The sequence below is a fragment of the Pelodiscus sinensis genome, chromosome 7 (assembly GCF_052426305.1).
Source record: "Pelodiscus sinensis isolate ZL-2025 chromosome 7, ASM5242630v1, whole genome shotgun sequence".
In the NCBI taxonomy this organism is placed as follows: Eukaryota; Metazoa; Chordata; order Testudines; family Trionychidae; genus Pelodiscus; species Pelodiscus sinensis.
Genome location: NC_143058.1, coordinates 71,380,716 through 71,397,614, shown reverse-complemented (window position 1 = coordinate 71,397,614; position 16,899 = coordinate 71,380,716). Strand labels below are relative to the sequence as shown.

The following is a 16,899-nucleotide window of genomic DNA, read 5'->3' as shown; positions in this document are numbered from 1 at the left end:
ATCAAATCCAAAACCCCCCAAAACCAGGCCCATCTTTAAAATTCATGAGGTATAGCATGGTAAAGGTTAAAACATACTGATTGATGGGGCTTATTTCCTTTATATGATTAACCTTCATCTAAGCCACTGTCCTAGTACTTATCTGACAGTTGCCACTTGTGTAACCCTTAAACCCAGTTATGCAGAGACTGAATAGCAACTATAAATCAAACAGGAAAAATATATGTAACGGGGAAGAAGCAGGGGATTCATCATAAGAGCCAAATTTCTCTTCCACATAAGTATGCATGTTGCTCAATTTCCTTCCTCTGCTCTTCCCCCAACACAAGGCAGGCATATTCTTTGGCACAGTAATTGGAAAATACATTGTAATTTCTTCTGCTTCATGGCATCTAGAGAGGGGAAAGCAAAGAAAACAAAATCCTACTGGACAGTACATTGGTCAGCTCTCTGATGAAAGAAAGGCCTAGAATTTATTTGTGATACAAAAGTACAAATCTCTGTTGCTTCTAAAGCAAAATGCAGGACAATGTAGCACTTTAAAGAGTAACAAGATGGTTTATTAGATGATGAGCTTTCGTGGGCCAGACCCACTTCCTCAGATCAAATAGTGGAAGAAAATAGTCACAACCATATATACCAAAGGATACAATTAAAAAAAATGAACACATATGAAAAGGACAAATCACATTTCAGAACAGGAGGGAGATGCAGGGGGGGGGGGGAAGGAAGGAAGGTAAGTGTCTGTGAATTGATGATATTAGAGGTGGGGAGAGTGGGATGTTTGTGAGTTAATGGTATTAGAGGTGATCATTGGGGAAGCTATCTTGGTAATGGGTAAGATAGTTCGAGTGTTTGTTCATTCCTTTTTGGAGAGTGTCGAATTTTAACATGAATGACACTATTCTATGTTGCTTCTAAGATTGTTTTCCTCAAAATCACTTCAGAATAACATATTAGCTTGTGCCATTACTTACCTCCCAATGCTTAAAGAAGTATCAGTAGATGCTGAACTACACCCTGCCTACTGTCACTGCACTTTCGATGACTAAAAGGCTAATGTGAGATAGTTCTAGCACAAACGGCTGCCCCTCTTAACTCACCTTCCATGTGTAATAGTATATTCATATAATTCACTGCAGAGAGAGTAGAACTATGGGTAGCATCCAAGAAAAAATGAATACGTCTATATTAGCTTGATGATTTATATTACGAACAACATATTAATCTGCTTACAGAAGAAGGAAACACAATTTATAAACAGTTACAATATAGAGAAAGTTAGTTATCAAAAAGAAAGCAATGGAAATATTGCTGTATCAAGAGCACACCAAATGAGTTTACATTACAAATGTAATAACTATGAACGCCCTTTCTAAATTATTTGGATTCTGGTGTGAGGTGCTGTCCACACACAGGAAGATATACTCCCTGTCCTGAATATCTTCCAATGAGCCAGAGCCAACCTAAACTGTCTCAATGAGAGTCCTGCCATTGATATCAGTGAGAGGTGTGGCAAATACTAAGAGCTTTTATTGTTATAAACATAAGACCATAAAAATGGCCAGAGTAGGGCTACGGAAAAACTCCGCCACATCCAAGGAACACGTCCGCTCTTCCTCTTTTTTTTTTGTGGAAGAGCAGATGCGCTCTTTCAGAAACCCTGTCTTCCTCCTTCCCTGACGAAGAAGGGCTCTTCCAGAAGAGGAGGATTTTCTCAAATTTGGCCCAGTGTAGACAAGCCAGATTTTGGAAAAGCCTCTTCCAAGAAAACTATTGGAAAAAGATAAGCAAATTGTCGAGCGCATTTTGCATACCTTTTTCTGTTAGATCATTGTAGTCTAGACATAGCCTTGGTCAGACCAAAGGTCCATCTAGCTCAGTATCTTGTCTTCGGACAGTGGCAAATGCCAGTTGCCCCAGAGAGAATGAAGAGAACAAGTAACCAAGTGATCCCTTTCCTGTCATCCATCTCCGCAATGACAAACAGGCTAGGGACACCATTCCTACCAAATCTGGCTAATAAACATTGAAGGACCTATCCTTCATGAATTTATCTAGTTATTTTAACTGTGTTAAAGTCCTGATCCTTACAACAACCTCTGGCAAGGTCTTCCACAGGTTGACTGTGTGCTCTGTGGAGAAATACTTTCCTTTGTAATTCTTAATATCTAATCATCAAGTAAGTTATTAATAGGTAGCAGATTTAAAGCAAACAAAGTCCTACATATGGCTGGATATTGTCTTCCCCCACAAGAGAGGCAATTATATCTCACTAGGAGGACATTTCTGTTCATTTCATGGATAAAATTAATAGCATTTGGACCAGTGGTTGTTATGCCTCCCATCATACATATGATGCAACCTCACTCTTTACCTTTGAATCCCTGCTCAGATCTCATTTCTTCCTCTTAGCCACTCCTCTTCTAGAGCTAACCTCTGCCCCTGAATTCCTCCTTAGTTTTCTTCCTTTGTAAATTCGTTAGCTTTTATTCACTTTCGAATTAATAAATGAAATTTCAAACAGTTCATATGGGCATAAAAACCTCCATCTTGAATTATTTTTCTTGTAACCCTCATTGTTTTCATGATCTAGCTTATGTGTTCCTTTAGGTTTGGTATGGGCAAATGGGGGAGGGGCCATGTAAAAATATTTATGCAGGCTATCCCTCGGTTTGATATTAATAAGATTTTAAATAGTGGATACATGTGCTCAGAGATAGATTGTGTTGATTAATTTAAGGCATGTGCTTCACTAACAAATAAATACACTTTAAAGACAGAATTACAGCTGCAGCCAGAATGCAGGGTACCAAAGCCTACATGAGCGATAAAGCAGAACTATTGCTACCTCACTAAGATTCTGTCTACATTACAAAGATAAATCGGAAAAAGAAATGTCATTTGCAGTACACAGTTTGCGTATCTTTTTCCGATTTACTTCCAAAAGAGGCTTTTCTGAAATTTGGCGTATCTACATGGGGCCAAATTTTGGAAAAAAAAAACTTCTTTCAGAACATCCCTTCTTCCTCATAAAACAAGGTTTATAGGGATGCCGACAAAATGTGTCCACTTTTCCAACTTTTTTTCAGAAAAGCGGACGTGTTTCTTGGATGCAGCAGAGCTCTGAAGTCTAAACATAGCCTAACAGGTGCTTCAGCAAGGGTTTATAGAAAAGCTTTGTGTGAATCCATGTAAGCATGCAAACTATGCCCAGCAATGTCAGCAACCTGTAAATAAGATACATCCTCCAAAGCTTTCGTCATATTTAAACAGCATCAAAGCCCAGTCCTTTACCTTCAAAGATCCAAGAGCCAATTTCTTTCCTTTGAAGTTCAAAAGTCAATGAACTGTCTAATCAGTCCTGAAGTTTGTACAAAGTTTTAAATCTTTGCTTTGCTCTGCTGTGTGAATAGCAACCCCCCAATGTATGCTATTGCTGTCATTTTTTAAAAAAATTCCAGGAATGGGTGTTGTCTTGCTCTATTAGTATAATATTTATAAAGTTCAGAGGAAGCAATATGTTGCATGTTCCTGAGAGACAAATTAGGAACCTGGCCACAGTGAAGTTAGATTTACATCACTATTATAGAGATCAGAATCAGGCCCAGAGATCGTAGAAGATGCAATACACATGACTGTACTATGTTTTGCAAAATTTATTTAATAAAGATCTTGAGGCCAAATTGTCACGGGTGTAACTCCACTGACCTCAAGTGATTTATTCAGGGATCAATTTGTCCCTCCAAATATTACATCTGTCAGATGTCTCTGGAATAGAAAAAGTAGATCTGGGCAATCCACAAGTCATGCTCTTTGCTTCTCATGAACACGTGGAAAAGCACAGAAAAATGTTTGTGTACCGCAAATCTCGCGAATTCTAAATGAATGTGTCTGATAGAAAAATATGCGATATATTAAATATTTAATATTAATCGTAGGAGGAGATGACAATTAAGTTATGAAAATGCCTTCACCCAAACCAAAGATGGGACACATTAACATAGTTAATCAGATTAGACTGCCATGTCTACATGACTGTACCTTTTGCCAGTAGGACTGCACAAATAAATGTATTTACTAATCTTTCTGAGTTGTTACAGAAGAATGAATAAAGTGGTAGATTCCTGACACAAATACAGTAAGTCTGTGTCTACACTGGGCCACTTATTCCGGAAAATCAGCCGCTTTTCCGGAATAAGCTGCGAGCTGTCTGCACTGGCCCTTGAATTTCCGGAAAAGCAACGATGCTCTACTGTACAAAATCAGCCGCTATTCCGGAAAAACTATTCTGCTCCCGCTCGGGCATAAGTCCTTATTCCGGAACACTGTTCCAGAAAAGGGCCAGTGTAGACAGCCCAGTAGTCTTTTCCGGAAAAAAGCCCCGATCGTGAAAATGACGCTCGGGGCTCTTTTCCGGAAAAGTGCATCTACATTGGCCACGGATGCTTTTCCGGAAAAAGGGCTTTTCCGGAAAAGCAGCCTGCCAATGTAGACGCTCCTTTTCCAGAAATACTTATAACGAAAACTATTCTGTTTTAAGCATTTCCGGAAATTCATGCCAGTGTAGACACAGCCTAAGTGTAATGAGATTGCAAAGTATATGTTCCAATTCTTTTGTCTAACAAAATCATGCACTAACAATGTGACTGTAAGGAATGATTCATGAATTACAGGCTGACAAATAATAAAGACCACTGGGTTTAAATCCAGGCTTTTGACAGACCTGCAAAACAGCATATATTGTTTTACAGGGGATGTGGTTCCTAAATGCTCTCTGCCAGAGGCCTAATACTTTGCAATTAGATGAGGCAGACAAGGAGCAGTAACCTTCATAGCAAATGCATGATCAAGCACAACATTTTCTGATGTCAATATGAAACCAGAAAACTGAACAGAAAGTCTCCTAGGTAGCAAATACATTTCTATCTTTCTTGCTCACTCTGGAAGGAGTCAGACTGTTTCAAGGTTTGCATTTAGTCAGACAAATATAATGCTTTTGTGTTGTGCAAAAGATAAAGGGAATTTGTCCTACAATTCCTTATTAATACCCTGCCATTAGGTTCCCTATGCCTGAGTATCTCCTGGCAGCTCCCTCTATCTTTACCTAAATTGCTGCATTCCTCAGGCCACCCTCATCTTGAGAAAAGCAAAACCTGAATGGTTTAAGTATTTCCCTGGCTATAAAGCTTGTAGGCTATCCACTTGTAACCCACATGAATCTGTGTATCACAGGCCTTCCTCTGTATCCACACTAAAGAATATGAGCTTTCCAGACTTTGAGCTGTTGGAGTTTCTGATTCAATGCATGTATATCATCCAAGATGGAGAAGCCATCAGGAAATGTAAATAATACTATATGACAAAGGAACAAACCCTTGACCAAGTGAAGAACAAATAATTGGACCAAACATCTTGCAAAGTCTGAAGAGAATAAATTATTTGGCAGAACAATCCAAAGAACAATGGTGAATAAAGAATGAAGGAGTAAAAGGTACACCTTTTTTGTGGAGACTTTGCACAACCCCAAAGTCCAATAAATTCTGTGGCTAAAAGATTTGCTATGAACATAGCAGCTGCCGTTATTACAAGCAGAATGATACATTACTTTGTTGGGCTGCCATTAATGAGGCAGTAGAGGGAAAAGAACAGAGCTTCATACTTGTCCTTCCTTCCCAGTATGAAGGAAGTCATTTGTTCAGGTGGTGCCAATGATTCCAAGTCAATAGTATTCTTCTGTGTATGTAGGGGAATCAGGCCCTTACCTTAGCATTTAGCATTTGAAACTGAAGACACAGGAAAACTATTCTTGGACTTCCATACTGCGTAAACATTTGTGTAGTCAGCTAACAACACCAAACTGACAAAATTACCTGTCTTCATCTTTTTTAATATGAGCTAAAAAAAATATTGTTATCAACAGAACAAGGCTAATTTGCCACTATGTTTTTGATGCTTCTGAAAGTGTTGGATTGAGAGCTTTTAGAAAACTGGAGTATTTTATCCACATAGAACATTTGATTTAGGATGCACAATACTATCAACTACACACCTGTGATTGTTTTGTCCTAGAAGCTGCTTCAACACTACAGTGAAATGCATGACAGAAATAAGCACATGGCTAGCAGATAATACTTTTGTCTGATTTCCATCTAATGCAGTAAAATCTTGAGTGCTTTGTATGATTTTAAATACATAGAGAGAGAGAGAGAGAGAGAGATCTAAAGTTTCCGAAGCTTCTGCCAATCAAAAAGGAAGATACTTTTGTTTTTAAAATTTGTCTAGAGGAACAGTAGCGGCAGATACATATTAGACTTGGTATCTATTTATAGTGCTATCTGTGGGTTAAAAAAATCTGTTCTCTCTTTGATTAGCAGGATGGTATTTATTGCTACAGGTTAAGATCTCTTGAAAACAAGAGAAACATTCCACTGTTTCCTTCCTGTCTTCATTTTTTTAGGTACAATAATTTTTTTTAAAGAGAACGTTGCAGTTTGAACTATACTTTTAAATTGTTGCACTCTAATTTAGCAACACAAGAAGTACTATGGACTGGGGATTCTGGCTGTAGTTGTTGATAGCCAGGCACAAATTACCCAGCCAGGTGCAACCATATGGCAGGCAGTATCTAAATGGCCAGTTAGGGTACGGCTAGACTGTGAGGGGGTTTTGGGATACCAGAGTTATCTGAAAAAAACTCCGCTGTGTCCAGGGAACACGTTTGCTCTTCTGTTTATTTTTTGTGGAAGAGCAAACATGCTCTTTCGGAAGCCCCTGTATTCCTCATTCCAGGAGGAAGAAGGGGGTTTTAGAAAGAGGGTTTAGAAAGGGCCAGGCTTCACTTCCCAAAGCACCTCTTGATTAATCATCATCTGAACTAGATAATATAAATTGATAGTATAAACAGATTTCAGGCTGCTGGCTATTATATGTACTCCCTGGTCTTCTGTGTAGCTTTTCGGGTCTACTGGAGCCCACCCTCTGAAAAAGAGAGCTAATCACAACATTTTGGCCAAAATGAGATTCAGGCAAAATATACAATTTTGTCAATGCTGAAACATTTTACAAAGATATATCGGCTTCCAAAGAAATGTAATTAGGAAGGTTTTGGGGGTGAGGAAGGAAACCAATCCAACAAATAATTTTTTTTCTTTGAAAAAGAAAAACTGCGCTTACCATGCTTGAGTCTATAGACTATTTAAAGCAAAGGTGAATATAAAAAGTAGTTTAAATGATCAAGAAACATGTTATTAAAAAGCATTACATTTTAAATCTGTTTCAGGAGATGAAAGACCTGTTGTCCATCATTATGGGCCTGTCGGGGTGCATGCCCCCACCATGCCTCAGTGCCCCCTGACTGTCCTCATCTAGCCCCTCTCAGGGCAAGTTACAGTCTGTACAGGTTGCTCATCATTGGCATTGGGGTTATCTCTACTGCCCCGCTTACAGAGGCTGCCTTGTGATCCACCTCCGAACCCTGGGCCTTGCCTCCGGCCCCTAGCCAGGGGGAGTCTTGGCTGGCCCTCTCCCAGCCCTAGATGGCTATCCCCAGCTGGTCTCCATCCTGGGAGCTCCTGCTTCCTCTGCAGTCAGCCCTTCACTGGCTCTCCCCCCTTAAACAAACTGTGCTTCTCTATATAGCTGCCGGCTGGGCCCTCACTCACCCTAATGGCTTCAACTGGCCTCTTCAAGCGAACTGTGCTTCACTAGATAGGGCAAGTGAGAGCCCAGGTGGCAGCTAACGGCTTCAGTTGACCTCTTCAAGCAAACTGTGCTTCTCTAGATAGCTGCCAGCTGGGCTCTCACTAGCCCTAACAGCTTCAGCTGGCCTCTCTGTTCCCCGCCCCTGCTCAGGGCCTGAGTCCTGGTCTTAAAGGGCCAGTGCGGGGCAGAAGCCCTGTCACAGGGCCCAGTTGTGAAATCCTTACTGAAAGAAGAGTACTTGCTCTCTTGAAGTGTTCTTTTGATTTCAATGGGACTAGTTATGGAAGTATGTGTAATTCAGAATGAGTAAGAGTTGTAGAAACAGGCCTTACTTGTCTCACAGGCTGGGAAGTAGCATAAGAGGAAGAGGTTGATTTGCCTTTAAACCAACAGTCATTTGGATTATGAGGTTGTTTCCCATTCTTTGAGTGTTGTTTATGTGGTGTTTTCTGCTTGAACCACCCCAGTTAATTAGTTGCAACAGGCCAAATGATGCTGTTAAAGTTTCCAAACATCTGTAGTCGCTGTCTCCATTGAAACAGCAATTTCTAGTACCTGTTTTAGCATTAAATCTGACTCGGTCAATACCCCTTTTTAGGTGGTTACATTTTGCATACCACATGGTCATTGATCCCTTAATGTATCATTTCAACTCTCTTCCAATCTGTGTTAATTTCTTAATTCAGCCACACATTCAGAAATTGTTTCAGTTTCTTTGGGTACGTCTACACTTGCACCCTAGGTCGAACTAGGGATGCAAATGCAGGCATTCGAAATAGTCAATGAAGCTGGGATTTAAATATCCCACTCTTCATTAGCATAATCTCGGCCATACGCTATTCCGAATGCCAGCTGATTCGAAAGTGAAAGTGCGCTCCTGGCCGCGTTAGTTCTAATCAAATCCCTTGGTTCGAACTAACATTACTCCTCATTTTTTGAGGAGTAACATTAGTTCGAACCAAGGGGTTTGATTCTAACTAATGTGTCCTGGAGCACACTTTCACTTTCGAATCAGCTGACATTTGGAATAGTGCGCGGGCTGAGATTATGCTAATGAAGTGCTGGATATTTAAATCCTGGCTTCATTGACTACAGGCAGTCCCCGACTTACGCGGATCCGACTTATTTCGGATCCGCACTTACGAGCAGGGCTTTTCTCGCCCCAGAGCTCACGGGCGGCAGATCGCCACCCGTGTCCTCCGGGGCAAGAAAAGCTTCTCCTGGTCTCCCTGGTCTGCTGGGGGCATCCAGAAAAGCTGCTGGCCCCCCCCAGCAGACCAGGGACACCTGAGCAAAGCCGCCCAGGCGGGGGGAGTCCTGCTGCCTGGGTGGCTTTGCTCGTTTGCCCCGGAGCAAAGCCGCCCAGGCGGCAGGACTCCCCCCACCTGGGCGGCTTTGCTCCTGTCCCCCTAGTCTGCTGGGGGGGTTCAGCAAAGCCACTGGACCCCCCCAGCAGACCAGGGACACCCGAGCAAAGCCGCTGCCTGCGGGCGTGCTCCAAGGCTTTGCTCCTGTCCCCCTGGTCTGCTGGGGGGGGGGGGGGGTTGCAGCTAGTGCCCCCCCCAGCAGACCAGGCTTTTCTTGTCTACCCCTGGGGTAGAGCAGCTGGGGGCTGCTGGGTTGGTCCCGCAGCGCTGCTCCGGACCAACCCAGCAGCACCCCAGCTGCTCTGCCCCAGGCATCCTGATTCAGCCGCTGCTGGTCAGTTTCAGCAGCGGCTGAATCAGGACGCCTGGGGCAGAGCAGCTGGGGTGCTGCTGGGTTGCTCCAGTAGCGCGGCTCCTCAGCTCTACTGGAGCAACCCAGCAGCACCCCAGCTGCTCTGCCCCAGGTGTCCCCAAGTCAGCCGCTGCTGAAACTGACCAGCGGCTGACTACAGGAAGCCCCAGGCGGAGTTGCTCTGCCCCAGGCTTCCTGGAATCAGCCGCTGATCAGTTTCAGCAGCAGCTGACTTGGGGACGCCTGGGTTTCTTAAGTTGAATCTGTATGTAAGTCAGAACTGGCATCCAGATTCAGCCACGGTTGAAACTGATCAGTTTCAGCAGCGGCTGACGCCAGTTCCGACTTACATACAGATTCAACTTAAGAACAAACCTACATTCCCTATCTTGTACGTAACCTGGGGACTGCCTGTATTTCAAATGTCTACATTTGCATCCCTAATTCGATCTTGGGTGCAAGTGTAGACATACCCTGAGTGATTCCATTTATAAAAGTGAAAGTGCTTCAGCAATAAGTCATTTTAAAGAATGTCCACAAACTCAGCAAAAGTTTTGTCTGCTAATTTAACAGGATCCATTAGGTTTTCAGCAAGTTGCAAATTTTAGATCCTTTAAACTCAATAACACTACCACCTTATTGTTATCAGTTATACTGTTAGGCTATGTCTACACAGTAGATGTTATTCCGAAATAACAAAGAATGTGTCTATACAGCAAGACATTATTTTGAAATAATGCTGAGCTGGAGGACTTCTTATTCTGACTCCTATAACCCTCATGTCATGAGGTGTAGGAGAACTCGAAGGAAGAATGTTCTTCTTTCGACTTCCTGTTGTATAGAAGACACCAAAAGCCAAATTAGGCTATTTCAACTTCAGCTACGCAATTGATGTAGTTGAAGTTGAGTAGCTAAATTCAAGTTTTGTCCTGGTGTGTAGACGTGCCCTTGGTGATTATATATTGTTCCAATTTCTTGGTTGTCCTCTATTGAGCCAACAATCAAGCACTTTTTCTCTAAATAACAAGACATTTGTAGCCCCTCTGCTCTTCCCTCCCCCACACCCTCAAATGACCAGCTTATTCATAGCCTTAATGACTGCAGTTTCCTTTCGTTTTACTTGCATTAGGCTTGTGGAACCACTCTGTTTCACCGTATTCCTAGATTAGGATGCTATCCTTGTTGCCAGCTGTTGCATATTTGCTTCTTTGCTAATAAAAACAATATGAAGAAACTGCCAGGGCACAATTGGATCCCATATATATATGGTTGGTAACTTCCCTTCATATTACTGTCCTGATTGTTTTTTGGTGGCTTCTAAAACATAAAACACAGTGAGCACCCCTGAAGGGTTCACACACTATCAAAAGAGATAATAACTTGTTCTTATCCTCTGAATCTTCTGTTTCCATAAAGAGAGAAAACAAAATATGGAAGCCATCTGGGGCACTTGCAGAGCTAAATACTGTTTCTGTGCCATATTCTCCTCCTGCTATAGGATTACATGTGTGCAAAAACACAAATTTAAGTGCACCAAATAAAAAATGTTAATCATACATTGATTCTTCCTTAGAGGCAAATACATTCTTTTTAATTTTTGAAAAACTTTTGCCTATGATTTTTCAGTGCGTCGACCACATCTCAGAGCCACCCAACTTGGAAAGGAAATATCCACCATGGCTATAACCATTAAAAATCATATTTCTATTAAGTGATCAGGAGAAGGAAAGTATCTGGGAACAAATTAGCTACATCAATTCCCACACTAGAAAATGGTGTCCACAGTTATAGCAATTTTCATACCTGAGCATGTCACTACCATGGCTACTTAATCTTTCCCCCTGAAAAGTCACAATGGATCAGTGGTGCCTGAAATGGCTCCCTTTGTTGAACAAAAAGGAAATAATGAGTTGCTGACAAAGGGTGCTTTCTAATCCAATCTAACCCAATCTTGATATTTCTAATGCAAATTGAAGCCTTTCAAGTAAGTGTACCTTTAAAGGGGTTTTGGAAAGCTTTTTGCTAACAGCAGGGTTGGAACATTTTCTGTTATTGGACAGTTTCCAGTAGATGAATGTGGCAAAATAATACTGGATTTATATCCTTTCTGTCCCCAAATACTAGCAAATTACAAGAGTGGACCACCTGAAATACCATAGTTTTTGTGCGCTTTCGTGCATTATCTGAAATGAATATCTCGTATGAGTGCTTTGAGCTATCTGCCTTTGAATTGTAACATGGAATTTCTCTTTGAAAGAAAAAAAATATGCCTCCCTCACGAAGTTTACTGTTCTCAAATTTACATGCTGCAGGAACAAAGGAGTTGTAACGCCTAACAGAGATGATGTAATGTTTAAATTGTTTTCAAAGAAAACTCTCCTGCTACAGGAAGAATGCACAGATCCAGTCTCCCAGCCTGCATTATACAAATTTGGCAGTCACCTTTCTTTAATATCTCTCCCGGATAGTTCTACACACCACTGTTGAAAAGGAAGTTTTAAAAGGGTTCCATTGTAACTTTCAGAGATTTCCAGGACAAAGCAAGAAAAAAGAGGTAATGAAAAGGTGCAAAAAGGAGATACTCTTTTCATTTCAGAGTGTCACGAAGCCTCAACCCCTGTAGCATTTCTAGATCAGCTAAGGGGCAAGGCAGAAGGACTGGGAAAACAGTTTTTATTATCGCAAACGAAAAAAAGGGGTAAAAGTGCAGGAACTTAGTTTTGCTTAAATTTACTTTTGACAATATTACAGAATTCTGTGTGCATCTCTCCCAGTGTAGCATGCTTATAAATATTTATATATTAGCTCTCATTGATATGCATGCCTTTATATAAGGCATTACACAAGTCTTTTTAGCCTCATTCATCATGAGTGTAAACTTAAAAAAGTTTTTATTTTTGAAAGCTTCAAGGGTCATGTTTATTGAAATTTGAATCTCTTGGAAATAGCCTACTACAAATCTCTGTAATACAGTGATAAACAAGTATTTGCCAAAGGTTTAATGACTATCAAGGCATTATAACATTTTTTCTTACTGTAATTTCAATCCAGGTGAAGATTTCTTCCGCAGTTACGAACTATAGCCCTAAACAAATCAAATCATTGCATGATTATTTATTGATTTTTGATACATAGAGATTAATTGAAAATGTGTCCCCTTGTGCTGACTGATTTATATCACTGTGAAATCCAGACATGCATTTCTAGAATCACTTTTCTGATGTAAGTAGTCCCAGTGAAAACTACCAATATTCTCCTTTTGAATTAGTTTTGTTGGGCATGAAAACTCAACTGATGATTAGGATCAGTGTTGCCACTTTTTTCCCTCCCAAAACCAACAATCCATTTTCATGAATGAAAATGTGTTTGCTGAACTATTAACATGTGCATTATGATAAAAATAGAACTATGGCAAAGGTGAGAGTTCAAACCCAGGTTGCTAAAGGGCTGGTCCAGCATTGATGAGTGTAATTCAGAAGGAACAAGGAATGATAAACCACATCACTATCTGTTCCAAGTGTATTGTGCATTTTCATGAACTTACTTACACTAACACAATCTACATATGATTTAAAAAGAAAGTTGTGTGATCAGGGTGCTTTTTTCTTTTCAGGGGAGAGGATGAAAGAAAGAAAGAATATAGCAGATGTTAGTCACATCACTTAAATGGAATTCTGGAAGGCTCTCTATCACTACAGTGATGAAAGTGAAATAAGAATCTGCATAGATTACAGTAGAAGCTGTCCTGATATTTTTAACTACTGACATCCTTTGGTATTCAAAAGAAGGAGAAAATGAGGAGGAGGCATCCTTCTTATCTTTGTTTTTTTATGGATATGATGTCCCTGAAGCTACAGGGGAGGGGAGGGAAGAAAACCTGATTCAGGAATCTGCTTGAAATTGAGCAGAGTAGACCTGTAATGCAGGAGCAAAGTTAGGAGTAAGAAGTAAAAATAAAAGATGTGAACAACACTGGAAATAGTTTGGGACAGGAAATGACATAAAGTCTCCATTTCTTTCTCGGTGTCTTTTATTCCTGATTCCTTTGTAATTCTTGGCTTTGTCCTCCTTTCATCTTTATCATCGGTATTTTTCCTCTTCTGCTGTGGTGGCTCCAAGGATTGGCACTTTGTGTCAATTCACATGGTTGTATGCTCTTTGTCAGCATGCAGGTCACATGCCATGACTCTATGACTTGTGCCAAATATTGCTGTGAACTGCTGGCAAAGTTACTTTTACCCAGCACAATTAGAGAGACGAGTATCACCAGTTACTGCTATTGGACTTGGTAGCAACTGCTCAACAGTCATGCAATCAGTCATTTTAATATCAGTTTTTATAGCTCATCAGCTAAAACAGGTTTTGTCCCCATAGTGTGATTTGCTGGAGTTTCTTTGCAGGGCTTTTACAGAATAAAATTAATGAGTTCTGCTTGCTAACTGCTCCCCATGCCCCTCTCCCCACATCCAGCATATCCACAATACTATTAATTTGGTGAATCCAGCAAGTAGAAATGATTCATTCAGCAGCTTGGCTTGACTAAAATAATGTTGGGCAGGATGGTAATTACCATTGATGGAGTTAAACAGAGTGGTAATCTGAAGGCTGCCTTTTTTTTTGTTATTCCTATGTTTGTAAGGTGATATTACCAACTTTTTCATAATTCAAGTGTGGCTATGAACATAACAAAAGATATTCTGAACACTTTTATTGGGCATACGGGAGAACTCAGACATCCCCTGGTCTGGACACTACTATTTTGCAAAGTAGAATATTAATTCTGTCACAGCTCCTATTCATTCACAAAGAAAAAACAGTTTCTTGCCATTTCAACCAGAAAGGACACTGTCTCAACGACTTAATTACCTGCATCCTGCTGCAGAAGCCTTTTAAATCTGCACTTGAAAGAGAATCCTCTGAACTGTCATTCATGCTAAAATTCGTCACTCTACGCGTCGGTCTCAACAAAGACGCTAACTATCTTACCCATTACAAAGATAGCTTCCCCAATTATCACCTCTAATACCATTAGCTCACAGACATTTACCTTTTCCCACCTCTAATACCATTAGCTCACAGACATTTACCTCCCCACCCCGCATCCCCCTTCTGTTCTGAAATGTTATTTGTCCTTTTCATATGTGTTCATTTTTTTAATTGTATCCTTTGGTATATATGGTTGTGACTATTTTCTTCCACTATTTGATCTGAGGAAGTGGGTCTGGCCCACGAAAGCTCATCATCTAATAAACCATCTTGTTAATCTTTAAAGTGCTACATAGTCCTGTATTTTGTTTCTCCTATTCATTGTTCTTGATCACAAGTCCTGTTTCTATAGTCCTATAACCGATCTCTTCCATAAAACTGAAGAACATATCATTAAAATACAGAGGTATCATGAGGTAATTCATCTCCCATCAACACAAAAGATAAACAAGCATATCATCTAAACATAGTATATCTATATAACTATTCCTAAGAAAAGTAATTAAAGTGTGTAAACTTAAGCATAAAGGTCTCTTGGTTTTACTACTATAGGTTGGACCTCCCTGGTCTGGCATGGTCAGGACCTGGCTAGTTCTGAATGACAGAATTTGCTTGACTAGCAGAGGTGTCCCCTGCCATGGGCCCTGAGCTATCCTGCGCCTGGCCTCTGGCACCCTCTAACCTCTCCCCCACTCTGCTGCTGCCGGCTATAAGCCCGAGCTGCCTGTGGCTGATTTCCCAAACCCTGTGCTGTCGTAGGTGGCCAGGCTTCTCTGTCCCCTGACCCCACACTGCTGCTGGCTGTCAAGGTTCTCTGGCCCCCAACCTCCATGCTGCCATAGGTGCCTGAGATTCCCCAGCTCCGGTCTTCATGCTTCTGTGGGCTGCTGGGGTTCTCCCGGCCCAGGTCCCAGCACTGCTGCAGGGCTCCTCCAGGCCCACTGTCTCTGACCCCAGCTGGGCTGCTGGCCCTCCTGCCATTAGGCTCTGGGGTTCTCTGGTCCAGGAGTTTCCATGATCCTGCCAGACCATGGATGTGGCCGGAGCAGAGAGTACCAGTTTTCAGAAGTGCAACCTGTACAACCATGGTTTTTTTTACAAGTACAGCTTCTGTAATCATTTTATTTTTCAGCACCTTAACAGGTCTGTTTTTGCTGCTATATAAATGCTTTCTGCTCACTGGTTTGAAATTAAATCTTACCCTGGCACTCCAGCGCTCAAGGTTCAGCATGTCATGGGGTTTACAAACCCCACAGTGGAGAGCAGGGATTTAATGAGTAGCTCTTGGCCCAGGCAGCCTCACCCAACTACATTGCTAGGTCTGCACAAGCAGGAAACTGAGCATCTCAGGAGAAGTCAGGCAGTGGAATGGAGCTGAGGGATGCCTGATTCCCCACCACACAGACTACTAAAGAAGAACCTATGAAAGAGAGACAAGTGATGGGGTGTGCAGATCATAGACATGAGGGAAGTGGCCTATTCTGTGCATCTGAAGAGACAGGGGTAGGAAACAGTCCTAAGAGGAGGACGTCTTAGCACCCAAACGGCTGAATGAAGCCATCTGCTGCTGGGCATTGGATAGGTAGGATCCCCTACTTTCTCCCAGAAGACAGTCCAACACCAGAGACCTCTACCTAAAGTGGCAGGCCTCCTGGAACAGTCCTTGTCTACTCAAAGACCCAGAGAAACTACCTCTGCACAGGAGAGAATGACTGGACACCCCTGGGGGTGAAGATTGAGTTTCTAATAGGAAGATGACCTGCCAACCCCCATCTAACTATTGGCAGCACTATGGATGGAGGGGTATACATTTTACAAGTGCATTCCCCCTAAAGGACTGTGGAATCTTTGGAGGGCTGTCTTTTTCCAAACATAGACTCACAGATGAATATTCCTCTCCTAATATTAACCTTTCTTTCTTTCCCTGTGATGTGATACTCAGCTGTCATTCCTAGGGCTACAAATCTCGTCAGCTCATGCGAGGTCACATTGGAGATTTTCATAAAAAGGATCAAATCCAATAAGTTTTGGGGAACAATTTAGTGCATTAAAAAGTTACTCTTGGTAAAATGCAATGTTTTGTAAGTGACCCAACAATAAATTTCCTTCATACTTTTCCAAGAAACTTGTGTCAACATATTGCTTTATGTTTGTTTTAAATGTCAACTGAAGATTGATTTTTTTCTCTATATAGTTCCAGAAGTTGGAGTCTGAACTGGTTTCTCATGGATGCAGTTAAAAGTGGATAATCAGACTTGCTTGATGTCTGAAAAAGTGCAGGTTGGGAATTTGGGATATTATTTAATAAATATACTCACATGCACACTAAAATTCTTAATAAAATGGTCTTAGCCTTTTCCCCTGGACTTAGCACTTTGCAAGTGGGCATGCATAAACTCACTGTCTCAGAAGAGACATTCAAACCTTCTGAGGCAGTATGCTTCTTGAGTCTGGTTATATTTTGGATAGAGTAACTTATGACACTATTGA

The 16,899-nt window shown here is 41.3% G+C and overlaps 1 long non-coding RNA gene across 1 annotated transcript; it reads left to right on the top strand.

Moving 5' to 3' along the window:
- The first annotated feature begins 11,707 nt into the window (after nt 1–11,707).
- LOC142830323 (uncharacterized) lies at nt 11,708–14,009 on the top strand. The gene is made up of 2 exons (XR_012905493.2): nt 11,708–11,977; nt 13,037–14,009. It is a non-coding gene; the product is annotated as an uncharacterized LOC142830323 (long non-coding RNA).
- The last annotated feature ends 2,890 nt before the right edge of the window (nt 14,010–16,899 follow it).